The following is a 25,368-nucleotide window of genomic DNA, read 5'->3' as shown; positions in this document are numbered from 1 at the left end:
TGAAGGCTGCCGGTTCGATTCCCACGTGGGCCAGTGGCCTCTCAACCACAGGGTTGCCGGTTCAACGACTCAAGTCCCACAAGGGATGGTGGGCTGCGCCCCCTGCAACTAGCAACTAGCAACGGGACCTGGAGCTGAGCTGGTGCACCCTCCACGACTAAGACTGAAAGGACAACAACTTGAAGCTGAACAGCACCCTCCACAACTAAGATTGAAAGGACAACAACTTGACTTGGAAAAAAGTCCTGGAAGTACACACTGTTCCCCAATAAAGTCCTGTTCCCCTTCCCCAATAAAAAAATATTTTAAAAAAAATGTTTCTTGCATTTAAATATACATAACATTTACTAAAATTTCGTGAGTCTGGGCAGGTTTACCAGTTATTCTAAAGTTTTTAAACAAACAAACAAAAAAAAAAACAGCAGCATTTTCAGCTATGAGACTAGGAAGTAATCATTACTGAGCTCCTCCAATGAATGAACTAGGTACTGTGCAAGGCGTCTTGAATATATTATCTCAATTTAATCTTTCTATTATTCCTACAAGGTAGAAATTGTTCCCATCTTACAGATGAAGAAACTGAGTCTCAGGTTGGGTAAGTAACCAAGTCACAATGTTCAGACATGACTGTGTTGGGATTCCATCCAAGACATGTCTGACTCCAAAACCTAAAACATTTGCTGCTATCCTCTGCCCAATAGCACCACGAAAAAAATTAAAATGATAGAGTTGTTTCATGAGTGGACCAGCTCTGGGGTCAGAAGCTCTAGATTTTAATTATACATCTATTGAGTGATGGTTTCCTCCAAATTAATGGGAGATGAAAATAGTATTTAACCTCGTAAGCTTGTGGTGAGAAGCATATAAAAAGGCCTCAGTGAAAGGGCTTTGCAAAACAGATAAGCACTAGCTGTGATTGTTACCTCCCTAGTCAAGCTCCGTGGCTAATGCAGCAGAACTGCAGCAAGGCTGTGGGCTCCTGTGAGTCTACCCAGCGCAGAGAGCACTCTGACAAGACTGCGCAGGACACAGCCTGGAGCCCAAGCAAACACGTAAAAGGTGAGGAGTGGAGGGGATAGTCTGCTCAGTCTACCTTCTCATGCACTACACAAATTTAAAAAAATATTGTGCGGCAGCCACAGTTTGCTCCAGCTGCTGGTCCCAGATCTTCGGGCACTTTGGGAATCTATGAAAGCCCCCCTGTCTTCAGGAAACTCATTTTCCACCCTGATGGAAAGTAAATACAAAACACAACCAAAGGAGCCTTGGTCCATCAAGAGCCTCATCCTTTCTCATCAATTTTCCTCTCTTTCTCTCTCTCTCTCTCTCTCTCTCTCTCTCTCACACACACACACACACACACACACACACACACACACACACACAGATTTTTCCCTGTTATATAGTAGGCGCTCATATTAGAATAAGCACTTGAGGCCATTTTATCCTCAATTAGGAAACTCTATAGTGGGCAGTTTGGGATAGAATTTTAAGCACTGATGACACAGTATTGTGACTTCCAGAGCAGAAAGAGTTCATTTCAGTATAGACAAAGGAAGGTCAAAAGAGGTGGAAAAGAATATCAATAAAGTTGACTACATAAAAATTTTAAACTTCTATATAACTAAAAACAAAAGTAAAAGAGACAAATAAAAAGTAGGGAAATGAAAACTAGGTGAAAACATTTGCAATAACTATGAGAGAGGGTAAATAAGGGTTAATAAGTGAACTAGATAAACTATGACAAATAAGAAAAATACTAATATCCAATAGATAAAGTGTGTAAAGTACATAGTTTCTTAAATAGGAAATACAGCCAATAGTCATATAAACATGTTTGATCTCCTTAATATCAAAGAAAAAAGAAAAAAATGAAATACTCCTAGAAAATTATCAAATATTATTGAAATGAGAATATCACTCTGCTAATGGCAGCAAAAATTAGTAAAACTTTTGGCAATTGACAGCAATATGGATGGGAGATATCCACACACATCCACACCCTTTGGTTCTACTTCTGATCATCCATTGCAAAGAATAATCTAAAATACGGAAAAATGCTGACTGCATAAAGATACTTATTAAATATTGAAAACAGGCTGTCTGCTCTGAAATGGAATTAAATAAATCATGAAACAGCCATAGATGGAATATTTTACAGTCCTAGAAATAATACTCACAGATATTTTAGTAGTGTGGGGAAAGGCAAATAAAATATGTTAATTTTTAAAAATGAGACACAAAATCATAAACTCAGAATATTTCAAATATGGAAAAAAATTAGGAATGAAAAAATGAAACACACCAACAATATTTGTACCTTTGTGCAGTAGGATTACTGATGACTTTTTTAACTATCTGTGTTTTTCTACACTACTCATATATTCTACATGGTGCATGTAATACATTTATAATTGCAAAAAAATTTAAATAATCTCAACTGCAAATCTACAATAAACAACAGATGGAAATCCAACAGCTCTCCAAGCCGCTCCTACAAATACCAAAACACTGTGCAATAGGCAGGTGAGGCACTAAACAAGGGGAAAGGCAGCATTGTTTTAAGTCTCGGGCTAAAAAAACATTCGGTTTCTTGATGTGAAAACAAAAACTATTCATGTCCCACTTACCAAAAGATATTTTGGAAATTCACTAACCAAAACATTCTCCATCAGAGGATTTAAAGCCACACACCAAAATTATCTCCACAGAACAAACTAATTAAACAAGCAGGAAGTTTACCAGGAACACCCTAAAAATTAATAATTGTTTTTACAGCCCTGATAAATTCATGCCAGCTCATGTTAGTACACAGTGTAACATACACAAACAATCTCCAGCGAGTCTGTCACCACTTCTAAACAGGAAAGCATGAAATCCTTAGTATAAGGCTTTTCCTTGGCAAGTACCACAGATGCTGCTGAAATTGAGTCTTTTGGGGTTAACCCTCTCAAAAGTTGATTTTGCAATCTTTGAGATGGTTTTCTTAGAGCAACAGTAAACTTAGGCCAAACTCATTGCATTAATTACCTTGCTTACATCTTCACAACCCTACAAGGCAGGGCTTCTCAACTTTGGCACTACTGACTTATTGGGCTTGGTGACTCTTTGTTATGGGGGGCTGTCCCATGTACTGTAGGGTGTATAGCAGCATCACTGGACTCTACCCACCAATGTCAGTCCTCCCTCCACCCCTAGTGACACAAAAAAATGTTTCCTGACATTGCTAAATGATTCCTCCAGGGCAAAATCACCCAGGCTGAAAACCATGCTACAAAGTACTTAACTGTTATTGGCTCCATTATACAAATGAGGGAAATGAGATATAGCTATAACCCCATCTAATTCCAAAGCCCAAGATCCAAAACTCTATATGGGAGTTGTGCACAGATAGGAAGCATATCTTACCATATAACTGATACACACCCATCTTTTCTGCTGGAGCCTCCTTTGTATCCCCGCAGAACCTCGTCTAGTGCACATATTGATCGAGTAAACCATTTCTCCTACACACAAACATTATTGGGTCCCTGCTGAGTAACAGCCTGGCAACAAAGGCACAGTCATGGCTTTCAACAAGTATATACGTAATCTATTTGAAGAAATAAGACGTAACCAGAGGTAATCCACTTGGAATGTCCATTTTGGAGAAAACTCTCAGTTTCCTCATCTGTAAAATGAAGATAATGTTAGTGCTGCCCTCGTGATTAACTGAGATAATACGATCAAAGTTCCTGCCACAAAAGGCAACTTCAAAACCAACTACATACCACATGCGTGGCAATAAACAGGCACAGGTATCGGAAGAATCACAGGATCTCAGAATCACTGGACTGGAAGGAACCTTCGAAAACAACCTGAAGTCAGCACCCACTTGGTACCTGAGCATTTAAAAATCCAAAAATTTCATTACCTGCTTAGCAGAGATCATGGATTGAGCTCTGACTGAGGCTCTCAGCAAAAGTTTCCTGAATTACTTTGACGGAACTACTTTGAAGGAAAGAGGAGGGTTTTACAAAGAGAAGAGCGACAGGTAAACTAGAAAGGATGAGTGGACGTAAAGCACTGCAGGGGTGCTGAGGATGGTCTGAGTACAGACAGGGGAAGACAAATTTGGGGAAAGAGGTCAAGATCCGAAGAGGTGGCAAAGTGACACTGACCAGGTGAGACCTTAGAAGTATTTCTCCTAAAAAAACAACTAAGGGCTGCTACAAAGCATACAATCAGCTTACATTATGAAGGTGGTGAACTTAATTTCTCAGACTAAAAGATCAGCCTTTGAATTGCTTCACAGCATTTCCTGAGAATAGGCAGATGCTGCTTTAAATTTACATAGGTGAAAGTGACAATTTTGCCAGAACAAAAGAGTCAATCTGCCCTAAAAGCATACCCATATTATCTACCTGCCCAAGTCCATAGGGACTCACTCCTGATCATTGCGGCACCAGCCCAGCGCCAGGAAACAAGAGCCCAGAGTAGCCAGATCTTCTCTGTGCAGAATCTGAATTTCAATAGGTGAAATCTCCTATTAAGTATTGGCTTAAATTTCTTAAAATACATACTGTGTATATGTCAAACCAAACCTGTTTCCATGAAGTCTCCACACCAGGACTATCAGTATGAGAACTCTTCTGAAAGCTGTAGCCCACAGGAAAACAAACTTTGCAGCAGGCAAGGTGGCCTCATATCCAAGGTTTATTTGAAAGATTTGCCTGCCCATGAGGTGTAAAATACAAGCGAAAAAACTAACTGCAGGGGTCCAGGTAGAAGACAACTACAGGGTCTATATCTGAGATGACAGGGATGTAAACCAACTCAATGGCAAAAGCAATAGAGAGCTATTAAAAAATACATTCGATACTGCTTTAAATTCACTTCTTGGTGTGATCAAATGCCCTCCAAATTAATTAAATATCCAAGTATATTTACAAAACTTGACATCTTCATAAAGTTTTAATTATTCATTATTAAATTTAGCCTCAAAATTCTAAAAAAAATTATTCGAAAGGCAAAAATGACAGTGCTGATGGCCCGGAGAGGGTCCCTAGGATACCAGACACACACCTGCCCACTGCAAACGTTGATAATGAAGGTGAGAGTCTTTAAGACCAGAGGGAAACTCAGGCTCAAAAGTGAGCTCTTTGACTTCTGAGCCCAGGGCCACCTTCATGGATTTGTGACCTCTATAGTCACATAATTCCATGCTCAGAAAGGCTCCACAGTGGGTTTAATGTCTGCTATCATCGTCTTGAAATTCTTACCAATTTTAACTTTGAACTTGTGTTTGTGAATTAGATCTGATGGGACAACGGAGAGTGCATGGGAACAGAGGAGATCTTGTTTAATATGTGTGACCACACCATTCCTTGCTGCCCCACTCATACCTTGTGTTTGCAATGCCCCGAAAGAACAGAATTTCTGTGGCTTCATAATGCATGGGAGTTCAGCAAGACTAATGCAACGTAAGTGTGTTACAAATACAACTGAGTAAGCAAGTGGATGGGTGCTGACAGCTCCAAACCAGGCTTTACATTCAAACCAGAAATTGCTGTGCAGGCAGAAAAAAGGCAATGTCTTTCTAAGAAATACAAACAACCAAGGAATCCTATCACATCCTCTCTTAATGCTGTTACCTCCCTGTATTAGCCACTCACTTATGCTGAAAATGATGGCATAGAAGGAAATGGAAAGATGGAGAAACCCATAGGTCTTTTTCCTCAGTTCTTCCTCATGCCAGCCCTTCCGCCTGTAAACCAAAGACTGAGAATGTGCGCAAACCAAAAAGTAAAATAAAAGTAGTGAGTTAGTTTTGTGCAGTGTTTCTACTGTGTTTGTAAGAACAGCATACATAAACATATGCAAATTACAAAATACGAAGTGCGTGATTTCAGTAATTCTATGTATGTGTTAAAAGCTCTTATATTTGCATTTAAAAGTGGCACTGCACAATATAAAGATGAACAGTAAAATTCCTGCTAATAATTTTAATTTTTCTTCACTTAGAATGACGTTAAATAGCAAATAAACACCATGATGAGTCAAGAGACTGCAGACGAAAAGGAAAAGCTTTTTATAGCAATAACTTGAACAGCACTTTTTCCCTGCTTTTTGAACAAGGGGCCACATATTTTCATTTTATACTGGGCTCCACAATTATGTAGCCGGCCCCATGGAGAACCATTTAACTCAAGAATATGATGCACATCTATATATGCTACACACACATGAATAAGTTCTTACTGATGTCTTTCAAAGCAACCCCCAGAAGACCCACCTATGGTGCTGATTTTTAGATACTATTAGTCACTGAACTGCTTCAGTTCTTTTCTCCCATCCCCTTAATGTCATTACAACAACAAATCTGCTGAAACATCACAACCCAATGTCTTTCCAACTAAAGATCTCTCTAGAAATAGTTAAACTGAAGACCAAAGCAAACTTTACCAGGAGCAGCATATAACACAGAGGCCTCTGCTAGACAACACCTTTCCTTCAAGTATTCCAGGTGCTCGGGTGGTTCGGTTTCAAACAACCTGCAGTTCCAGAACCAGGCTGTTTCTCACCATTCAGAGCGCTCAGGTTTTCCCCGGAAAGTTGTTCTGAAAACCATGAAGTCTGGTTGTCTAAAAATTCCTTCTTTAAATACAGTCAAGTTTTCCTCTGTTTCATTTCATTCTCCTCTTCTGTACCACTACTTTCCACTTCAGTGAATTAATTTCCTGCCTGAAGATACATTCTGTCAAATATGTCAGTTTGTGTTGTTTAGATGAGACACTTTTGTCATTCTTTCAAATTTTTCCTCTGTACCAATAACCCCCAGAGCCAGCCTCGCAGGAGCTGAGTTACTTGTCTATGAATTTTGTTTCACTGCCTCCCATTAGACTGAAAAATGCAGACTGCCTGAGGTGAACTTACTCAACTTATCTCTTCCAATCACAATGTTTTTCTATTTTTCCCAATCCCTGAAGAAAGGCTAACCTGCCACTCTCCACTTGATTTTGAATCTATCGCTGCCCTTCTCCCTCAGACTTTGTACCCATTCCCATCTCCTTCTTTCATATCATCCTATCTACCTATATTACCTGCTTCAAATCCAAGCTATCATAGCACGTCTGTCCTTGTTCAATTCCTTGAAAGGCTGGGCTACCGAGGCCACTTGTACTTCATCATCTCCTATGCATTTCTCAAAATTTTTGCACTCTGGATTTATCTCTGTTGTGCTACTGAAACTGCTCTCCAAGTTCACAAATGACCTGGTAGCTGGACTGGGACAGCTTCTCAGATCTATCCTTGTAATAGGTCTGTAGCTCGGGATGGCGCAGACCATCCACTTCTGTTGTGTGTGCTTCTTCCCTTTGCCACCACCAACCGCCACTTCTCTGCGCGTTCCTGCTCTATCTCCTATAATAACTTTTCTTTGGCCTATGTCTAAATGTCAGAGTTCCCTGCAGGCTATGTACAATCAGTCCTCACTTAACATCGTCAACAGGTTTTTGGAAAATGCAACTTTAAGCAATACGACGTATAAGAAAACCCATTTTACCATATGCTAATTGATATAAACAAGAGTTAAGTTCCTACGGTTTATTTCTAGTCACAAAAACATCACTAAACTAAATAAAGACCCAAAACACTTCTAATATTAAACACTGAAATAAATGTGAATATATACATTTAAGAAAGATAGGTAAAAATTAAGAGGATTTTTCCAACCCAGTTATTCCTGTTCAAGGCCACGGGTGGATGAAGCCTATCTGGGCAGCTCAGGGCATCAGGAAGGAACCAACCCTGAACAGGACGCATGCCCTTCCATTCCAGGGCGCACACACACACACACACACACACACATACTCAATAAGACTGGGACAGTATAGACACGCCAATTCACCTCACGTGCACATCTTTGGGATGTGAGAGAAAACCAAAAGACTGGAGAAAACTCACGCAGACATGGGAGAACATACAAACTCCACAGACAGTGGCCCCTGCCGGAAATCAATTATTTTTTCCTCATCAAAGTTATAACGAAATGATATTATTCAAGGACCTACTGTACTTGCGTCTATTTTTATTTTACATCCTCTTCTTTGGCAAGTTCATCTACTCTCACTCTTTATGTAACAGCCTTATAGAGATGGAGATAATCCATCAATCTAGGGTTTTGCCTAAACTCCAAACCTAACTTTCTAAATTCTTTTTTTTTTTTTTAAGATTTTATTGGGGAAGGGGTACAGGACTTTATAGGGGAACAGTGTGTACTTTCAGGACTTTTCTTTCCAAGTCAAGTTGTTGTCCTTTCAGTCTTAGTTGGGGAGGGCGCAGCTCAGCTCCAGGTCCAGTTGCCGTTGCTAGTTGCAGGATGCACAGTCCACCATCCCTTGAGGGACTCGAGGAATCGAACTGGCAACCCTGTGGTTGAGAGCCTGCGCTCCAACCAACTGAGCCATCCGGGAGCTCAGCGGCAGCTCAGCTCAAGGTGCCATGTTCAATCTTAGTTGCAGGGGGCGGAGCCCATCATCTCTTGGGGGACTCGAGGAGTTGAACTGGCAACCTTGTGGTTGAGAGCCCACTGGCCCATGTGGGAATCGAACCAGCAGCCTTCGGAGTTAGGAGCACGGAGCTCCAACTGCCTGGGCCACCGGCCCGGCCTCTAAATTTCTAAATTCTTGCTTTACGTCTTCATGTGGATAAGACCAACTAGCTGCTTAACAGCTTTTAACATGCCAAGCGCAGAACTAAGCCACAGGCAGTAATATGAAGAGGTTGAGAAATTGACCCTGGAAACTATACCTACCCGCATTTAAATCCTGAGTCCAGCACACACAATCTGTGTGACCTGGAAAAGTCAGTTAGCCTCTTTGTGCCTCAGATTCCTTATCTGTAATATAGAAATAATAACAGTACCTTTTCTCGGATCTGGTGTAGGGATTAAATCTAAATTAAAATATGTAAGGTGCTTCGAACAGAATGTATTACATACCAAGTGCTACATAAGCATTAGCTATTGTTGTTGTTATTCTCCTAAAAACCTAATGACACAGGTACTATTATTTTACCTATTTGCACACTAAGAAAACAAAAAAAGGTTATTGTGGGTCATGATGGAATCCCAAACTCCACATATTCAAATCTTAATTCATCATATTTCCCATTAAAATTCAACTTTTGCTTGTGTGCCTTTCTTGATTAAAGATGTTCTACCCCGGGGCAGCCAGATGGCTCAGGTGGTTAGAGCGCAAGCTCTCAACAAGGTTGCCGGTTCGATTCCCGCATGGGATGGTGGGCTGCACCCCCCCCTGCAGCTAAAGATTGAAAACAGTGACTGGACTTGGAGCTCAGCTGCACCTTCCACAACTAGACTGAAGACAACTACTTGGAGCTGGTGGGCCCTGGAGAAACACACTGTTCCCCAATATTTCCCAATAAAAAAAAATTAATTTAAAAAAAAAGATGTCCTATCTCTCCCCACTCCCTTCCGACATATACCCCAACTAACATCCAACAGACTATTTCCAGAGTCATCTTTATAAAATAATAGTTCTCATATTCCTCCCCACCTTACACCAAAAAAATCATTTTAAAGCATAATCTTGTCATCCTCTTTAAAAACCCTCTAAGATCTGGCCCTAGTATCTTAACTTTCTCAACAGCATTGATCTTTCCATCGTATCTTTCTCTAAAGCTAATCTCACTATATTCTACATTCTGCTCCAGACCCAAGTGTGCTCATCTCCCCCCACTGTCTCCTCCAAATCTCCTACTCAGCCTTCAAAGGCCGTTCAATTCCACCTCCTCTAACAGGAACCCAATCCTTTGCTCAAGTAACTAGTCTATGGCATGATCTTCCCCCACCTACATCCAAAAGGTCCAACAAGCAGATTTTTTAAACTTTAATACTTTCTATATGTCAAGACAAATGCATGAGTGTTGTAAAACAGACACTAATACGCTGTAACAAAAAATTGAAGCCCCCTTCATCTTCTCTGCCATCCTAATCCCACCCCCCCACAAATCACCCCATTTAGCAATTTTTTATGTATTGACAAATATAAACTATGTGTGCTTGTTTTTTTTCTTAAAATATATATCACAGGCATCTGCATAAGTCACTGTATTTTTTCAACTTTTTAACAGCTAAATAGTATTTTAAATGTTTTTTATTACAATTATATATAAGGAGAGTCTTCCTCTTTCTGCCCCCAATTCCTGCATATGAATATTCTTAAGGGTAAAGACCACCTTTTGTTTGTCCTTACAGCTCCAAGAGGACCTCATACCAAAGCCAAGAATTGTTTTACAAATGTTCAATGAAACAATAACAATATCTGTCATCAATCCAGTGTTCATTGTGTGCCAAGAAAACAGCTATGAATGCTTCACATATATTAGCATATTTAATCCTCGTAACTACCCAATTATTCCCACTTCACAGAAAACAAAATCACACAGCTGCAAGGACAAGGGATTCTAATCTACAGCTGTCTGACTCTGGAGCCCACTCCATTCATCCCTATGCTATAGCTAATAAAATTTTCACAAAGACATCCTCTTTGCTTTTCAACAAAATTTAGAGAACAGAATTGCTCCATGCATTCTGGTTTAGGCAGGTGAGATTGAGGATAAGAAATGGGCATTAAAATGCATGGCAAGTAGATGGAGGTCAGTGGTTGTAGCTATGAAGCTAATCTACCATTCAGCCATTCAATCAATGTTTACTGAGAACCTACTAGAAGTGGAATTACTAGCTTTCCCCTCTTCAGGTTCCCCACTACACTCTCCTTCTGTAACAGTTGCCACCATTTGTTAAAAATCTATGTGCTAAATATGCCATTATTATTTCTATTAATAATTTCTAATTGCTTCTAACATTGACAAAAATTCTATGAGACAAATATCAGTACCACCATTTACAGATGGGAAAACTGAGACCCAGAGAAGTTAAATTACTCACCAATATTAGACTGTAATAAATAGCAAAGCCAGGATTCAAGCTGAAGGTCTGTAAGTCTCCAAAGTCCAACCCCTTTTTTTGTCATACAGAATGCTGGCTTTTAATTCTTAAAGAAAGATCAACCATGACTTTTTCAAACTTTAAATTCAGTTAAGATCACATTTAGCTGCAAGTAACAGATCTAACTTCCGTGGTTTAACCAAATTTTCTTTTTCTCACAAAAAGTCAAGAGATGGGCAGAAGAGGTCTGGTACAGCAGTTCCAGAATACCACCAACTTCCCAGCCTGCTTACCCCTTAAGTTTCTTGTCCTTGGTCACAAGATGTCTTCTCCTATTAGAAAATAGCATCCATGTCCCAGGGAGAAACGATAAGTACAAAGAGCAAAAGGCCAAACAAGTGAGTACACAGAGGCCATCCCCTTATAAGAGTTTGTCGGGGAGCCCCACCCAGCTACTTACATCTCATTGGCCAGGGCTATGTCCCTTAGACAACCGCAACTGCAAGGGATTCTGGAAAATCAAGCTTTTCCTTTTTTTTAACTGGCCATGGTGGCGAATTAAACAAAATGGGTTCAACTGTAGGGAAAAAGTGAGTGGAATGGATATTGGTTGGGCATCTAGCTGTGTCTGCTCCACAGGGTGATGTAGAGTGCAAGTCATCCTAGAAAATCAAGGTACCTGAGGAGAGAAAAGCAATAAAAGAACCTTAAATCTGCGTGTAAAAGCCCTCTTGGTTGTGCAAAGTCACACATTAATGGGAGTGGAGGATGGAAGAATGTGAAAGTTTTACAAAAGCATTCAAGCAACTGATCCCGTGGAAAAACACTGAGTCCCAGGTGACTTCACACAAATCATCCTGGCAGACTCACAGGTTCAACTAGAGTGTTTCCTGAGTTGTCACTGTTTCCCTTCCTCCCACTCACTCACTTCACATAGTTAATTTCGATATGAACCTACAAGCTCACTGGACCCTTCTATCATTCATAAGAAAAAGTAGAGCGTGTTCAAATTCCAATTCCACAAAACAAAATTCTCGACTATGTGTTGTTATGAGAAGCAACATCTTTAGAAAAATAGCATGATTGCAGGGACATTATTTATGCAACTGCAGTCACACTATCAAGTTATATTAAGCAAGTAGGCATAGAGTTTTAGCCTTGTTTTCACTTCCAAATAAATTCAATACACTTTCCTCATAAAAACTTCACACAAGTCTGTGGTGGCAAGAAGATATTTGCGTAAAGTATTATAGACGAAGAGTGAGAAAAAGCCAGCAAAAGGACATCTGTGAGCTAGATTCTAGGCACAGAAACACAAGATAACAGAAGTATATTTAGTGACATGGTACAGTATTACGTTCACAGCATGGAAAAGTTAATACACTTCCCAATGGGCCTACCTACTTCTTCCCAAGAATTGCCTTGCTGGCCGAAAGAACTTGGTCACGTATTTATGAACGACTTGCCACTGAAAACAGCATCTTTAGCCTCATTCACCGAGTAAAATTAAGTTCTTCCTTTTTAACAAAGGCACACACACATCAGCACACCTGCTGCTTTCATCGTGCATCTGTTTTTATGTCAAACGCTTGATTTCCCTAAACTAGAGGTAAAAATACCTAGCCTTACTCTGGAGTTCATAGGGAGTCCATAAAATCCACGGCCAGGCCCACACGTTCTAGGAATTCATCTTCTTTCTCCACAATCCGTATCTGAGACAGGAGCCTTTGCCAGAATGACTGCTATTCAATGCAATGAGAGTTTGTACAATTCCTTCAAGTCATGGACAATTTTAGGTGTTCCACTGTACAGAAACCACTAAATGATCTATTTTAAACTCATTCCACTTGCCAACAAAAACAAGGATGTGCGTGTGGGCCAGTCAAAATGTGAGTCACACCAAGTTCCAGGGAGACATACACACAAAGTTCAGTCACAAACTGTGACAATGACAACACACCCACCTGAACCACTGACTCCAAATGCACATTTTAAAAACAGAAGCTCTTCAGCGGGTACAGACTGGTACACGTTTTACTCAGATCCACCTCTCCTCCCAAAACTGCTTAAGTAGTGTGCCAACTTAAAACTCCTGGAAGGGCCCATATTTTAAATCTAAAATCCTGCTGTTTGGTGTTCTAGATCCTTCAATGTGGGGGGAAAAAATAACTGAAGTTAAATAAAAACCCTCCCTACTTGACTTTTTGAAACATTATCAACTAATGCCAAACTGGCATCAATAATGACTATATTTACAATGAAGAGCGTAAAGGAAATAGAACAATCTTTGTATGTTGTAGGGTGGTTTAGTTCAGTTCAGTTTTTTTTTTTATTTTTCATTCGTTAGCTCCATTTAATAAAGCATCACTCTTTGTGGTGGTGACACCTATGACAAAAGCTGTAGGCTTTCTGACTATGGAAAAGATTTTGACATGCACTGCAATGAATTTGAGAAACAAATGACATAATATACTACAGGTGCAAGGAAGTGCACAAGCCCAGAGCAGTTTTTGGATAGAGTCAACTTTCAGACAATTTGATGACTGATTTAATTCTGAAATTATCAACCTTTAATAGAAGGGAAATGCTAGCCAGTGACAAACACTTTGCTCCCTTTATCCCCAAACAACACCCAGCTTCACCAACTTTAACAGCTTTGAATCTCATACTTAAACCCATCTGTTTGATCATGGTTAAATAATGGTGATGATATGATGATAATGTGATAATAATTATAATTATAATAATAGTAATAAATAATAATAATAGGGGTAACTGGTTAGCTCAGTTGGTTAGAGCGTGGTGCTGCTAACACCAAGGTTGCCGGTTTGATCCCCGCATGGGCCACTGTGAGCTGCACCATCCTTAAGAGTCAACTATGCCATTGTAGCATGAAAGCAATGTAACCAACGACCATGGCTGTTTCCCAATAAAACTTTTAAAAAATAAATCATAATAGGGCCGGCCCGGTGGCTCAGGCGGTTAGAGCTCCATGCTCCTGACTCCGAAGGCTGCCGGTTCGATTCCCACATGGGCCAGTGGGCTCTCAACCACAAGGTTGCCAGTTCAATTCCTCAAGTCCCGCAAGGGATGGTGGGCAGCGCCCCCTGCAACTAAGATTGAACACAGCACCTTGAGCTGAGCTGCCACTGAGCTCCCGGATGGCTCAGTTGGTTGGAGCGTGTCCTCTCAACCACAAGGTTGCCGGTTGCTGGTTCGACACCCATAAGGGATGATGGGCTGTGCCCCCCGCAACTAAAAAACGGCAACGGGACCTGGAGCTGAGCTGCGCCCTCCACAACTAAGACTGAAAGGACAACAAGTTGACTTGGAAAGAAGTCCTGGAAGTACACACTGTTCCCCAAAAAAGTCCTGTTCCCCTCCCCTAATAAAATCTTTAAAAAATAAATAAATACATAAATAAATAAATAAATAAATAAATAAATAAATAAATCATGGCTTCCTGAAAAAATTCACAATTGGCCGCTCAACTGTGATTTATTTTTCTCGATTTCAGAACTAATATGACTTTCTAGCGAAATCTCTGGAAATAAAAAAGTTATCATTATACAGTATCTCTTGCCTATGTTTTCACCTTGAAGTAACGTTTCTTTAATAAAGAATTAAGATATAGACCCAAATGTGAATATATATTCATTAATTTTCTCACTCATTCATTGTTTTGAAAAGATAACTCAAATCAGGTCTGAAACATGTAATCTATGAAAAGACAGAATGATGAATGAGGTCTTTTAACAATTTGAAAAATGTGCTATTTGGGATATAGGTACTTTAAAAAATGGGAGATGAAAAACTCAAAACATTAATTTTAATTTAGCAAATTACTAACATAATTTAAATTAACTACAAAAATGCAAATATTTCATGAAAATGAAAGAGGTTTTAAAAAGAAGTCAGCTAGTCAGTAATAGGGAAAAAAATGACTTTATTCTGATTTATCTCATGCTGGTACAGTGAGTGACAAAAAGACTACATAAATAGTAAACAAACTCTTCCCTCACTGAACTTGTTTCCAAAAAATGTCTATGATGCCCTTGAAATTAGGCACTCTTGATGTGGAACTACAGTGAGCCCTAATTTCAAGTCAGTATTTGTCCACAAAGGCCAGATTATCCTATTTATTTTTAAGTAGCTACCAGAACTATGACAGTTGCTGGTCAAAGATAATTTAACCAAAACCTAAGTCTATCTTTCTCAATAACAAACATCTTTCAAGTTTGTCCTTTAAAAGCACTGTTTTTTACTATACCACATCTGCCCCATGAACACAAACCAAGAAAGAGAAACATTGGCTAAAACGAAGAATATAAAATTACTATTATTACTCAAAAAAACTGCTAATGAAATTTAAAGCTTTGGCATATTCAAGTCCCTACGCCAGGACAAATTTCTTGGAAAGAAAGCATAAATCTGAATTTGGCACATCAGGATAACATCCTAAAAATACTCTTTGACTCGTTTTTGTAGCTCTATCTCTGGGTATTACAAACTGCAGTTTGAACACTCTAACAGCCAAGGCTCCAATGATTTCACATCAGCCCACAGGAATTCCACATCACCACCTTCTCTTTCCTACTGGAAAACACAGTATGTTTTATATGCTTCCTATAGAACAGAAACAGAAAAGACTTCTCTCCACCATTGTTTCAGAGCCATTAGGAAATTTCTGTTTCTGAAACCAAAATACAAACCAACGTGAAAATGTTCTGGCTTTCCAGTAACACACACCTTCCCTTTGCAAAAAGTCTGCTCTTTTTTTTTTTTTTTTAATGTATTGGGGTGACAATTGTTAGTAAAATTACATAGATTTCAGGTGTACAATTCTGTATTACATCATCTATAAATCCCATTGTGTGTTCACCACCCAGAGTCAGTTCTCCTTCCATCACCATATATTTGAACCCCCTTACCCTCATCTCCCACCTCCCACCCACCTCAGCAAAAAGTCTGCTCTTAATCCACCAGGTGCTAATCAATTTCTTCAGGAACTGAGAACAATACAGACCCAGGTGGTTTTATAAACAAAATACTTCTTCCCAGCTCTGAAACTGAATTGTCCACTGGCTAGAAAGATAGAGAACCCCATCTGTGAAGTCCTGCATCTCCACACTTCCTGACTTGGGTTTATTAGATGTAGTTGTGGCTTCTTTCCTCATCTCCTGGAAATGCCCTTTCGTTCAGGCACCGGGGATGCAGCTTTTGACTCACAATGAAATCCACGCCCGTTTCCTCCCGACCTAGCAACAGAAGGATCCTCACTGAGAGGAACCGTGGTGAATGAAAGGGGAAACTTGACTCAGGAGTCTCAGCCCATACATTTTTTTTCCTTCTCCAAAAGAAAGACCCTTAAGCACTAATAAGTAAGTGAGGGTTCTGAATCAGTTTGTGGAGTCAAGCTTTTTCCCCAGAAAATCAATCATATCCGGTTAGTGACCTGGGCACACAAAATCTCCAACCAGGGGAAAAAAAAAAAAGTTTGAAATAGAATTCAATACTTCCAGTTCTCAAAATATCTTTTCCTTCCCACAGACAATTGTTTTCCCTAACTTGGACACTAAATCAAATTCTCATTCTACTGCTCCTTGCACTTCATATTGAAAGGTCCCATATGTTGAAAAATGCATGTTCCTATAATTAAGAGTTTGTATGCCACGCCTTCTGCCACATTTCCCTGTTAAAACACCCTTCTCTAAAAATGATCCCTGAAAACACAATTACCAGCCCTCATCCATTTCTCGAGCAGCCACAGAACACAGATCTGAAGATTCTCTGCAGCCTTCCTAACCCCTCCAGATCACAAAGTTGGCAATGAAAGGGATTCTCACTTAAACAGTGAAAAAGAGTTGGAGTTTTAGAAGTGTGCCCCCAAGAGACTAGTTTTCCCACAAGCTCATAATGAATACACCCTAAGTGAGTTTCTCACATCCTGACCGAACTATATAAAAAGATGTTTTATGTTGATATATAAGAATAACAATTATACTCTTTCATTTAAATCAATATGTAATAGGCCACACAGGAACTAAACAGATACAAAACTTTTGTTCTCTCTCAAGAGCATCATTTTTGAATCGATATTTCATAAACTTTGTGACATTTTTAAATAACACCCTCCACCCATCGACCCTCCACCATCCCCAGTTTCCCTTTTCCCCTCCCCCCCACACTTCTCTGATTGGGTTCTCAAGTATTATTGGAAGACTAGGGTATACGGGGGTCTAATGACGCAGACAAGACTTTACATGTCCAATCCTGGAGGTATTTTTCACATATAAGCTAGTTGGGAGCCCCAGGAGTTAAGCCCTACCCCCACCCCGCCCAAGTGTCCATTCCCGTTGGGAAATAGGAATGAGTTGGAAAAGGAAATCGACCAGGGGATAAGGAGGAGCAGCTGCAATACCCAGCAGCAACCATACAACGGTGTCATTTCCCTCCGGTCTCTGAGAGAAGTCAAACGCCCTTACCTGGGGGGTGGAAGCCGCCGGCACTAGTTCCAAAAGTTCTGGTTCACCTTCCCTTGGAGTTCAAAGCCCCGGCACTCTGTCCCCGCCGCAGGCTAGCAAACCCAAATTCTGTCCCGTCCCACTCCCGCCTTCCCCAACCTCTGGGCCCTACACCATGTCAGGAATCCGGGCAGGCACCGAGCTGGGAGCTGACATCACTCCCAGTTCCAGGTACCTCCCCCTCCCACTGCCTCCTTCTCTCCTCCCTCCCTGCAGGAATTAGCCAAAGAGAGTTCGCAAGGGGGAGGGGTCGGCAGCGTCCTGGCTCCCGCTGATTGGGCTTGGGGACAGTCACTCAGAGGAGTCAACTAATTTTATACATTCCTCGCTGAGCCAGACTAGGGCTGGAAGTGGTTGTTGATGAAAAAAAAAAAAAAATGCTGCCTTTCCTGCTTATCTCTGAGGAAAGGAGATATATAGTGAAGAGCCTTGCGAGCTGTGTTTTAAACTTTTCTGGGAGTGTTTACTCTATCCCAGATCAGAAACGAAACTAACCCACCCAAGCCCCCTTTTTAAGGAAAAACAATTGCCTCTGTGTCACGGGCAAGTACGAGTCTGGCGGTGCGTGGAGCAGAAAATGGCTAGCTTTAAGTCAGGCAAATAAAGGAAAACGCCAGCTCACTCTGCTACCCTTTTATCTTGGGATTGCTGGTTGTTCCCGTAGACGGGAAATTTAGAACTTCAAAAGCACTTCCGAAAAATTTGGAAGAGAATGCTGGAAAAGGCAACCCAGCTCTGAATTGTTAACTTGCGGGCGTTTTCGACCATGTGGCTGCTTTGGCTGTTAGCTATGAAAATCAATCATGCAAGCTTCCAGACAAATAAAATTGAAGCTCTGAAGAAAATATTACTATTTGCCTTTTTAACAATCTTAACGCTGCTGTTTTCATGCACAACTGAAGGGGAGGGAGGGTGATCACACAATTGAGTTCAACAAGCCACATGAGAATAATTACTGTTGAATGGAACCAATTGCAGAGGCTGAGCTATCAATTAAGAATTAACTAACATTTACCCTTGGCGGATAGCATGCTAACAGAACAGAAACATTCTCAAGAGATGGTTCTTTCAATTTACCTAATATCTACTTCAAGGCAGAACTGAATACTGAAAAGTGGCTCTCTACATGAGATACAGGGAGCATATTATCCATCATCTTCTGGAAGTAAAATGAATTAATTATTGACTTTCTGTTGGTTTTTATTGTTTGTTTTTGATGGATGACGCCATGCATTTCACCATTCTGCCAAAAATTGTAGTGATGCAGAATCCAACACTGTGTCACAACCATCCTGTAAAATAAGTCTCACTAGCCCCATTTAAACGTAGAATCAAAAGCTCAGCAAGGTTACATAAGTAAATTTCTCTAGAACTGGGGTTGAAACCAAGGTCCATTGGACTCCAAAGTCATTTTTTCTCTTTATTCTAAAGCAGTGATTGCCTACAATCTACACTCATTTGAAAAATTCGAACACTATAATGCTAAAAAAAAATCCATAGACCCAGCCCAGTGCTCTCACAGACCTACTTTATGTTATTGCCATAGTGCTGTTTGTCAGACCTACGCTATTCCAAGCTAACTTGTATTTCTGACTCCATATTTCCACAGCTTTAAATCTTCCTATGCACCACTACTAGCTGAGTTTTCTAAAACACTGTTTGGTCTTTGCCATCAACATCTTCCCCTCTAAATTGTGCCCCGCCTCCCCTTTCTCTGCAATTCTTGGCTGGCCATTTAAAACTGTCCCTAATCTGGCCTCCTTTTACCTCTCCCACCTTATCTCCCACTTCAGTCTTGGGAAATACTCTGCTGCAGTCAAACTGGTCTACTCACAGATCCTGCTTACTTCTCACCTTCTGGCCTAACTGGAAACCCCACTCTTCTCTGTGTGTGGGTTTGTTGTGCTTGTTTTTGTTTTTGTTTTGAGAACTTTTAAGATCCACTCTCTTAGCAACTTTGAAATATGTAAGACAGTATTATTAACTATAGTCACCATGCTGTGCATTACATCCACATGACTTATTTATTTTATACTGGAAGTTTGTACCTTTGGACCCCTTCTTCTGAGTATTAAGTCCCAACCTTCTCTCAAAGCCTAATGAAAAGTCCTTGTCCTGCTGTGCACTACAGTGGACAGAAAAAGGGCTTGGGGTCCATTGCCCAGCTCTGTCACTTACTTGCTATGTGATTTGGCCTAGTCACTAAAACCTCTATCAGTTACCTCTTCTATGAAATGGGACTGATAATACATCAAGGGTTGTTGTAAGCTTTATTGAGATTGTACAGATGTATAAACATATGGTTATATATGTCTAGTTATACACATTTCCTACCTTCCCAAACTCTGAAGAGCAAGCTCCATGCTTAACACCTCTTCATATTTCTTACACCCAATTCAAGGAAAAGACTCAGTAAAAATACAGGACAGAAAATAGGTCATTATACCATGTTTCCCCGAAAATAAGACCTATCCGGACAATCAGCTCTAATGTGTCTTTTGGAGCAAAAATTAATATAAGACAGTGTCTAATATTATGTTAGATAAGACCTGGTCTTATAGTATAGTAAAATAAGACCGGGTCTTATATTAAGTTTTGCTCCAAAAGACGCATTAGAGCTGATTGTCCGGCTAGGTCTTATTTTCAGGGAAACACGGTATTACCTCTAGTCCCCCTCCATTCCTTAAATACACCCAAACCCCAAGTAACAAATAACTGTTTCCCCCACACACACCTCTCCCTCCCCTCCCCCCACCACCACCACTTTGGCCAGAGTCCTTCCCTTTTCCTTTCTCACCATTCCTGCAACAACCATTCACTCCCTCAGATATTTTCTGCACCAACCACTTAACCTGCCTTTTCACCATTCATCCTTCCCACTGCCACAGTCAGGGACACACTTGCCTTCAATCCCAAATGCCTTCAAACAGTGGCTGGGTGGCCACCAGTCATTCTTCCAGCCCCAGTCATAGATGGCTGCATCCAGGCTCTCATTCTACAACCAGCAGCAGGAGATGGGGGAGGGAATGTCCCACCCCATAGGGATGGCAAGATAGAATAACAGGAAGTTGCCTCCCATCCCCTCCACAGCTGGAGTGATAACAGCTGCCATCAGAGTCCGGAAAACAAAAGACTCAAGAGGAAAGCTGAAAACAGGCCAGGGCTCCAGCAGTAGTGTTCAAACCAGGGGTTCCAGAGTGGGTGAGAAAGGAATCCGTGGGCCAGATTTCAGCCTCCTTCTCACCACCTTCTTCCGTCCCCTCTGATTGAGTTACATCTCTTCTCTGTACTACACTTTTTGACTTCACCCTAATGCTTCATTTTTAAAAGAGGCTCTAACACTTGAAAAAAATATACTGAAACCACTGGCCTCTGGGTATGTTGGGGAAGCCCCAAAGAATCAGGACATTGCAGCAGAAGTGAAATAGGGTGCCCGATGGGCAGCTACCCAGAGTTTACCTACTAACCTGGATCTTAACTGACTTAATGGAAAACTCTATTTACGACTCCTGAGGTTTCAACACTAATTAACTCTGAAGGTCTAGATATCAGTTTTCTGCCTAGTTATTCCTATGATCAGCTTTACTTTTCGTACCTATGAATTTTGCCAGATACTATCACTACAGGTGAGAGTGAGGTGGAGGACACTTCAATAGTAAGAAAAAAACCTGCAGAAAATAACAGAAGTAGAGCTTGGAATAGACTGTAAAGGTCATCTGATACAACCACCTACCTATTGGAGGCAAGAATCCCCTCTACAGCATTGCTGACAAGTAGCCACCTAGCCCCTGCTTGAATTATCTGGCCACATGAAGCCCAGGAGCTAGGAGAGCAGCCCTCCACTGAAGATCTTTCTCCTAACAAGCCAGGTCCTGCTTTTCTGACTATCCCCCCAAAGACCTCTGTCTTGTCTCATTTAATCCCCCACAACCATCCAGTCAGATGGGTGTTATTAGCTTGATTATTAGTTATATATATATATGGAGCATTGATTGTCCACAATCTACTCTTTCAGTTCTGCCCTCTGGAGTAACAGATTGCAGGTTGACTCTTTTTATTAAACCCACCCCCAGGCCTGTGCAGGCATGAGGACATATCCCCTACTTATTTTGTTTAGATGCGGATACCAGGAAAGGCTCACCCATCTCATCAAGGCCATGTCATTTGTCTGTGTGGTCTTTACAGGCTTCCAGCTACAGCAGTCTAAAGCACGGTCCTGATCACTCTTGACTCCTTTCAAAACACTTGAACATTTACCAAGGAATAAAGCCCATACTCCAAACTGGCACCCAAAGGCCTATACATCCTGGCCCCCAATTTATCTTTCTGAACTTATCGTCCACTCTGCTTCATATTCCCACACTGTGCAAAACTGAAGGATTTTGCACCCATGCTCCCTAATAATGTTTCCTCAGTTAAGGATAATTTTTGCGTATTTCTACTAAAATCCATCTCACAGGGTTGTTGCGAAGATCTGATGCGATGTCACATGCACGATGACAGAGTATGTTGCCTGACACATAATAAGTCGTCAGTAAACATGTTTTCCTTTTTCTTACAACATAAAACAACTATACTATTCTCTTTATATATGGCTCATGTCCCCCACTGACTACAAGTTCCTTATAATCCTTGAGGGCAGGATGTCAATTTGTTTTATCTTGACATCCTGTATGGGATTTGGAACTATGCATTGTCCTCTGGACAGTCAATAAAAATGTACTGAGTGAATGAATGAATGCTGTCTTTTGCTTAAAACTTCTAACTTGCTATGGGCTAGGTCTTTAGAAATTCGGGAAGAAATTGCCCAGAATGATCTTAAAGGATCTGGGTGCCTCAGATTGTTCTCATCCCAGTCACATCACTAAACATAGAGTGGGTTGAACACATGGTATAAATCATGAACCCAAATTCAAATGAAACAAGCTTAGCTTTAGAATTCCTTATAAAGGAAATTGCTGTTTATTCTGTCTGATTCTAAGCATGGCACTGCTGATAACCCAGACACAGTTTTAATATCCTTTAGCTGGATATTAAGCTACTACTCAGCTATCACCACTGACATCATTTATGAATTCAACCCTCCCCCCATTTCCCTTCCTGCCCATGGAGACAGATTAGAAATAGGCCCAATATCTCTCTCCAAGCAGAGTCTTGTTTTAATCACTCTTTCTTTACAATCCAGATTGTGTTGGTTATTCTCTGGTCACCTGCCAGATAAATTCAGAAACCTGGTTACGTTCAACTTCCCTATTTTATTATTCTATTTATAAATTGAAAAAATTTTAATTAAAAATAGAAACTCTTTGTCATGGTCTTTGATTGATGTTCAATTATTGGTTGAACTAAACAAGTTTCCTAAAAAAGTATGTCTGATTTCTATACTTTGAAAGAGGCCACAGGATGGCTAGTGAGTCCTTTCAATACGCACGTAGCTGCAGTTCCTATTTTCCATTCCATGCAGATGATCTGCATAACGTTCTTCCCAAGCTGCCAAACCCTTCCCCAGGCTGTCAGGCCTTCCCAGGTTCAAGTCACTGCCCTTCCTTCCTACCAATATACACAGTGCACAAACCTCTTTAGAGGTCCTGGGAACATGTTCAATCAACAGTAAAGCATTACTCATAACCAGTAACTCCCACCTTGATTTTCCCCTGTCTCAATATTAAGTAAAGCTCCTTTTTCATATAATGTGCCATGGCTCACTATTAATCAAAATGTATCCAGTTTGACAGTGTGGTGCACTCCATTCTCTGGAACCAGTGCCAGGCATGATTCCCAGGCCTCCACCTGATCCATTAATTCCTAGTCCACTCACCTTTTCACCTGGACAATCATTAATTTACTGTGGCTTTATTCAGTCTCTCCTAATCCTTAACTAGAATTCTTCTACTTAACTAGAATTTACATTTTAAAAATGGCATGTTAGACTTCAATCCACAGACTTCTAAGAGGACTAAGAGGAATGAGTGTTAGCTAAAAACGGATATAAGACAAGGAGGGGACAACTGGTTTAAATAAGTGCCTTCATTAAAGGAACTTTCCTGGCAAGTTGAAACAAGTTGTTGATTAACAAATCTTCAAGCTAGAGTACCTTATCTCCCAAATCCTATAAAAATGAGGTTCTCTGCTGCTTTCCCTTGCTCCTCCAGATTCAATCTCGAGAAAAGCCTTTCCACTGAAGGATGCTGACTGTGTAGCATCTGAATTGCCAGATAATTAGTACTGTGGTTTGTTAAACTGGCCAGGGTGTGAAGAGAGCAAAGAGAAAGTTACAACCATCACTTTAGCACGTCTGTCTTTCAAATGCTTTAACCCTCTTTCCTTTAATTTCACCTTTAATAATTTCCATTTGACTCTATTGCTTGGATTTTGAAGTAGATATAATGTAATAGCTATAGAACTACCTTTTACATTGCAAGATGCCATTTCGGAAAAAGATCATCACCCCTGTCTGAATAAGAGGATATATGAGAAATAGCACCTCTTCTTTAGTAAAATTAAATAAAGCACTGCATGTACTAAGTTATAAGACTTAGGATCACTGGACATTTTTGAGTTTCTGAATTTCTCCGTCTGTAAATGGCATGGCAATAATGCTAAAGAAAGAATGTACTGGAGTAAAGTCGTGAAACTCTAGATGCTGCTCCCCCCACAAGCTCCTTCTGACAGTCCAAAATAGTTCTGTATACACAGGATTCTCAGGTAACATCCTGAGAACCTTGCCATCTTGAACAGTACTGGATGGACCATGGATTCCCACCTGAATTAAAGACAATCAAGTGCTATAAACTTGCCAATAGTCTGGGGCAAATAAGCATAGGAACTCTTCAGCAGAGCTGCATACTATTGTAAATAGTCACAAAGTGGCCTTATCAAATCCTCTCTCAAGAAACTGAATATAAGACACACAGGAAACCAGAGAGAACAGAAAAGGAAGAAGCAAATAGAATGAAGGCAATAAACAGAAGTCTGAATAAGTAGAAGCATGAAACAGAAAATGAGATCAAGAGAAAGTCAGTAACTCAGGTGAAATATAAAGCAGAAAGGGATAAATGCCGAGAGTCACACAGAGAAAAGGGAGTAACTGCACCCATGTGGCACTGGACACCATGAGGGTAGTGGAGAGTAGATGCAGAAGCAATGGAAAATATAGCAAGAGGAATGAAAATGATAATAGGAAACACCAATTTCTGTATGCCTGGTACTATTTTAAGTGTTTGAAATATATTAACTTCAACCCTGTGAGGCTGTTTCTATTTCACAGATGAGGAAACTAAGCCATGGAGAGCTTCAATAACTTGCCCAAAGTCACAGGCTAGGAAGCAGCATGATTCAACCCAGTTTGATACTCGAATTTGTGCTGAGTGAAAAGCTGAGTTACAAGAATGACAGACTAGTAGAGTTAATGATGAATTTTAAACCATATTCCAGTTCTCATTAAGGCTTACTGGTTCAGCGGTCTCCTGCATTTTCTTCATTCCCCAGGTAGTTTCCCACTAAATCTCCATCTCCTGAGTTAACCTGAACACTCTTTCATGCCTCACCACTTGAAAGAGCCTAACACTATGACTTCAAATGAAATTATAAATGTGAGAGCATTTTACCTGTCCTGAAAGAAATGGACAAGTTAAGTGTTTTTATTCTGAAATGAGGTATGAGTTCTGAAGATATGGTGTCATGCAGGAAGGCCTGTGGGGTCTCTGGTCCCGCTCCCCACATAAGAACGCAGGACATGGTGAGGCCAAAAAGGAACACCCATGGAGCCATAGATGGGGGAGTCATACCACTATATTCTCGCTGGTGGCTGGGTTGGAGAAACAGGAAACAGGAGCCATACAATTCTCAACCGTCATTGTTCCGCTTGCAGGCTCAGCCACCATCTTCTTGCTA

At 40.5% G+C, this 25,368-nt stretch overlaps 1 protein-coding gene across 16 annotated transcripts in view; it reads right to left on the bottom strand.

Moving 5' to 3' along the window:
• The window catches only part of PPFIBP1 (PPFIB scaffold protein 1), a 172,812-nt gene extending 152,331 nt beyond the window's left edge, over nt 1-20,481 (bottom strand). For 6 of the 16 annotated variants that reach the window (XM_074325880.2, XM_074325883.2, XM_074325889.2 and 3 more), the window contains exon 1: nt 17,437-17,614. The gene's annotated coding sequence lies outside the window, so the exon portion shown is untranslated. Of the gene's footprint in view, nt 1-12,580; nt 12,720-17,436; nt 17,677-20,379 lie in introns of those variants that run through there. The other 10 variants (XM_074325890.2, XM_019737336.3, XM_088798563.1 and 7 more) reach the window with 9 other exon arrangements.
• Between the last annotated feature and the right edge of the window lie 4,887 nt (nt 20,482-25,368).

Source organism: Rhinolophus sinicus, chromosome 1 (genome assembly GCF_057876585.1).
Source record: "Rhinolophus sinicus isolate RSI-liver-muscle chromosome 1, RSI-T2T, whole genome shotgun sequence".
NCBI classification, from domain to species: Eukaryota; Metazoa; Chordata; class Mammalia; order Chiroptera; family Rhinolophidae; genus Rhinolophus; species Rhinolophus sinicus.
This window is presented reverse-complemented; position numbering and strand designations above follow the sequence as displayed.